This window comes from Rhyacophila brunnea, unplaced genomic scaffold, assembly GCF_057557595.1.
Source record: "Rhyacophila brunnea isolate RB1 unplaced genomic scaffold, BYU_Rbru_1.0 scaffold_40, whole genome shotgun sequence".
Lineage (NCBI taxonomy): Eukaryota > Metazoa > Arthropoda > Insecta > Trichoptera > Rhyacophilidae > Rhyacophila > Rhyacophila brunnea.
In genome coordinates, this window is record NW_028233069.1 from 615,137 (window position 1) to 620,927 (window position 5,791).

General features: G+C 24.8%; 1 non-coding gene across 1 annotated transcript; it reads left to right on the forward strand.

The window, feature by feature from the left end:
• The first annotated feature begins 2,226 nt into the window (after positions 1–2,226).
• TRNAP-CGG (transfer RNA proline (anticodon CGG)) lies at positions 2,227–2,298 on the forward strand. Its single transcript has one exon. It is a non-coding gene; the product is annotated as a tRNA-Pro (tRNA).
• The last annotated feature ends 3,493 nt before the right edge of the window (positions 2,299–5,791 follow it).

Sequence of the window (5,791 nt, forward strand, 5' to 3'; positions counted from 1 at the left end):
TACTGATTTTTTTGTTTTTATATAGCCATTTATTCTATTTTGTAAATAGTTTAGGCATCTTACCATCCATTCTGCCTCCTAGTGTAATTGTTTTCCAGCTATTTTTGTATTTTTTCTGGTAATAAACTATTTTAAAAGCCTAATTATAGTATATTAATAATGATTTTATCCCAAAATATATTTAATCTTATAAGCAGCAGAGTCTGACTTCTTATGATGGTCATATATTTCCATAGTGCATCCACTTTTCAGAACATCAATATCCAGCTTTAAATTCTTCGAGCGTCGAAAAGCTTTTGATTTATTGTTTTCATTTTCATAACAAACAATAAACTTAATTATTTTCAGAAAATAAATATTTATTTTAGGGCTAAATTATTCGTTATAATTTTGGTTTTTGTTCTCAAGCGCAACTTGCTTGATTTCTCGTGGGCAAAAGGTATTAATACTTTCACCCAATCTCTTCTCTCTAAAGTCCATATAATACCTCTACTTCGTTTAAGACCTATTAATTCAAGGGTTTTTTCAATCCTAAGGTTTGTATATATGCTAAAATCTGGTTAGTTACTTCGAGTTCTTTCAGATACTTTTTATGATATTGTGTTACCACGCCATCCCAAGTTATAAAATATGTAATAATTTTTGTCTTGAGCCGTTTGATATTAATAATATATATTATAAAACCAAAATTTAAACATAAAGTCATACTTAAATTATAATAGAAAAGTCACATCCTATTTGTTAAATATAGTATCCGTGCATATATATTGCATAAATGTAAGCATTTATTTGATATTTATGCAAGAAAGAGCACAGCAAACTTCATTTATGATAAAAAAATGATAATCATTTGGATAAGAAATAAATTTTGAATACCAGGCGTTTATGTATACAATTTTCTTTTCGATATGATTTATCATTAAATTTATAGAAAAAATAATATATGTTTGAACATTTTTTACTTGAAAACAAAATCATATACGAAAAAAAATATTGGTTTGATATAAAAAATTATATTTTATGATATTTAGTTTGCTGTAAAATACTTGTTTGTGATCATTGAAACAACATTTTTTCATAATATCCCACTGGTCTATTGAGTGAAATATAGGATGCTTAAAAAATAAATTAGAACACAATTTTATAAAAAATTAATAAATCTATATTCTATCAAATTTATCTAGCCTATATAACGACCGAAATCCGAAACTGTATTAACTGTAATCCTAATTCCTTAAAAATAACAAACTCTTAATATATAACTGAATATAATAGTTTACTAAATATTTAAGGACATACAAAATACTGTAAATTGCTATAAAATCTACTATTGTGAAATATGAACAATTGCCGAATTGATAATACATTCCCTTAAACAACCAAAATTTTTCAACATTCAACTATCAAATGCATTAACATATCTTAATGTCCAATGTCTATATAGAAATTAGTAATAACTAATATTAAAATATTTTTGACAAACCATGTGGCTACATTTGTGAACAAAGGTTCAAAACTCATGTGAAAACTATGGGTGTATTTTTAATTAAATACGAAATCAATAAATTTCAGAAAGAATTTTTTCATAGTCTAATTGTTTGATTTCTGATGCGTCTTTTCATTTATAAAATTTCGATTAGTTAATTTTTACGTAGAAAAGAAAATTTTGCCTTAAAAAAATTATGTTTTATAATTTGTAATTATATTTATAGATTTTAGAATTCTAATTATCCCATATGTTATGACATCGGACGGTGTGGTGACACGATATCATAAAAGGTGCCTGAAGGAACTAGATGTCACGAACCAGGTTGAGGCATATACTCAAACCTTGGGATTGAGAAAAACCCTTGAATTAATAGGTCTTAACGAAGTAGAGGTATTATATGGACTTTATAGAGAAGAAATTGGGTGAAAGTATTAATACCTTTTGCGTACAGAGAATCAATCAAGTTTTGCCTGTGAACAAAAACTAAAATTACGACTATAAATTTAGCCCATAAATAAAAATACTTTAGAATTCTAATACCTTGGTATTGATTTATTTTGATTATAAAAGCATATATGAATTACTCCATCATTAATTTATAGTACGTATTATTTACAATATGTGTTTATCCACTAATATGTTTTACGCATATTTTCATTTTGTATTTTATCATATTGATAATGCTCTTTTTTTTGGGCGCACATTTTATTTTAATATACATTAAAAATTTCATTGATGGCATCATGGTCTAATGGTATGATTCGTGCTTCGGGTGCGCGTGGCTCCAGGTTCGACTCCTGGTGATGCCCTTTTGATAAATCCCTTAACGGTTTGTTCCTGCTTGACTACCTTACATCCTGTTCTTCTATAATATAAATGGCAATTGTCCACGCGAGATTTATAATATAAGCTTTTAATGACTATTATTATTTATTAGATGTTTTTAATCATATTTTACTTAAATTGCATGGGTATTTATATACATCGTGATAAATAATTTATTACGATTATTATTGATTTTCTATCCTTGTTTCTATCTTGTTGTAACATCCGTAAATGTAAATTATCAATTATAGCAAATCCAAGTGACAATAATTCCGATATACACTCCAATGGGATTTAAATTGTGATTAAATTTTAAAAAAAGACAAAAAAAATATTTTCTGGATATTTAAAGGTTAATTTTTTGTGTGATGTTGTAGGTCTTTAAATTTTAATAACCTCACAGGAGAGCTAGAATATTCGTTTATATCGTTAATTTTTTTGCCATTGTCTTGTAAATAAAACTGAAATCTATGCTTTCGGTATTCTTCATCTTGTTATTGGATTTATGGTGTCTACTAAACTACCAGAATCAGAGTATACACTTTTTAACCACCCTAGATATTTATAATAATAAAAACCTTTTTTTCGACATTATTATAAATTTAAACTTAAATAATTTTTTCACTACGTTCAAAATGGTGATAACGCCATAATATTTTTGTAAAAATGAAAAAAAATAATATAACGAAAGAAAAAATTTTGCCCATAGATATTATTATGTTTATAGTGTAAAAATTACTTAATTATTTTAATCAGGAAATTATTATTACAAGTATTATAAAATTAAAATGAATCGGTTTTCAGAATAAAAAAAATTTGTTGCAATTAATTTTTCTCAAAATTTTCATGCCGAAATTCTCAACCAAATCAAGTATAAAACAAAGGGATCTTAGCGGAGAGCAGATAGAAATTTGATATCTTCGTTTAACATCCTAGCAATGTCACAAATTATTCTGGATATTCCAAAAATTAGTCAAAACAATGTATGAACATAAAAAATAATATATAATATTTTAATTTATGATGGAATAAACCCAATTTATAGCGCTTAATTATAAAATAAAATTCGAAAAGAGGAATTTTTTATATGACTGAAGCCTTTAAGTTATTATATAAAGAAATTATTTAAATTAAAATCTTTTAAATCTTAGTATGGCGGCTTAATAATGATTTTTGTGTGCTATTTTTTGTTTATAGTTTAGTTGGTGGTTTTTAATTCCTATAAAATCATATAATCGATGATCCAAATGTTTTATCGTTAAACTTCTACAGGTTTTATTTATACTTTTAATATATTTTAGCGCGATATTAAACTAAATTTCAAGGAATTGGTTGAAAAACATTGATACACTCCCTTGAAAAACCATTAAATCTATTTTTATCTTGCTAAAATATCGTTTATTAATTAAATAATTATCTTAGGTATATTTAGAATATCTTAAATATATAATTGTTAATAACTTTTTTTAACATATTTTAGATTTATATTGCAAGTTTCACATTTTTTTGGCCAGCTAATATTTATTATATTAAATATATTAATAAATCTTCATATTTACTTCTTTCTTATTATTTCTGTTTTAAAATCTGTTCTTCACATTGTCAGGTTTTAAAGTCTTTTTTAAATTTAAACGATATTAGGATTTATCTGGCCCCAATCATGACCAGTAAATTAAAATTTCATGTAATTGTAATCTATTAGTAATATAAATTTTACATATAAAAAAGCAATATAAAGCATAAAAAATGTTTCAAAAGATGTAATAAAAAGTTGTATAATATTCTCAGCGGCTGACTACGTCTCAATAGATGGAATTGATAAAAAGAAACTTAACCCATGAATAAAAAATAATTAATCAACTTTTATAGATACATATTATGCTATTTAATAATATCGATAATAAAAATATAAGATCTGATTCTAATCTTTATATATATGTGAAAAATAATCTTGAAATCTTTCTAAACTACAAAGAGGGGATATATTTATTTTTCGCAAATAAATTTTAAAGCAAGATTAATCATTAGGAGATTTATAGATAAATTTATGCAGTATCGTGGAATTAAAACATAAATAATGATTTTACAGTAAACATAATTTTTTAAAAGCTCATATCTCGTAATTTTTACTTTTAAATCATCAGTGCTCTACTAATTTGTGTTAAATAGTAACCTTACCTTCTTTGATGACAATCAGTGGATATAAAACCCAAATACAATAATTATGGATTAGACTTCAGGTTAGAATAAAATGCAGCTCTGTGGACATATCTATCGTCTAAAATGGTTCTAAAACTGTATATCTCACATAATTAAAAGCATTGTATTTTGGGTTTTTGTTAAAAATCTTTGCTACATGCATTGGTTGCTATAAAAAAAGAAATAATATACATTAAATTTGTACAAGCATGATTTAGATATATTTTTTGACCATTTAAAATTATGTGTGCATCGTATAAGATTACAAAAAAGATTATATAATAGACTAATTAAAAATCAAGAACATTATATTCTTGTTCAATAACACCAGAATCTAAAAATTAACCATCTAAATCGTAAAAAAAAAGAAGATTTTAATATAAAACTCTAGACAGTTCATTTCTTTCATTCTAGACTTTTTTTTGCTATTCGAGTTTAGATAAACATGAGATCAAACTTCTTCAAGAAAATTAAAGCTTAGAATTTTATTTCTAAAATAAATATATCTTTGATGAATTTTTTAGCGCAATATTCATCAAATACATATAAATTATTTGAAAACAAAAATCATATTATTTTATAGATTATTATATTATCTTAATTTTTTGATTATAATTTTATTATTTCGTGAAACAATAATACTTAGGCCTCTTAAATTTATATACAGGATTTTCGATACAATATACATCTTCTTCTGCAAGTAAAAATATATGATGGGTTTTTATACCCTTGTGCCATTTATTTTTACCAAATTACTGAAAATAATCATCTGTTTAATTCATAAAATGATACAAAGTTATTATAAAACATTAAAGCTAAGTTATGTATCCTGTATTAAAAGAAAATTTAGATTGGTACGATCTATGTTAGTGCAGAAAGATTCAAAAATATAAATTTCGCCCCTATTCAAAGTTTTTAGATATATCAGAATTACAGACTGTTTTATGGAATGTGTGGTCTAATAGAAAGTTTTTATCACATTTTTATATCTAGGCTGTACAACTTAATATAATAATACAAGTATCTGCTGAGGGATATAAAATGCCTGGTAATTCAACATTCATTATAGACGATTAAACGAATTTAGGACTTTATTGGACTCTTAATTATACAAAAAATACTATCAGTTTAAAATATAAACATGTAAGTTGTGTTATCGTTACAAGGAAACATTCCCATCATATCACTACTAGCTTTTATTGCCTGCACTTGTGTTCGGGAATAGAGCCAAATTATTTCAGCGCCAAAATTAATTGTAATTTATAAGCTGAAAGCTTT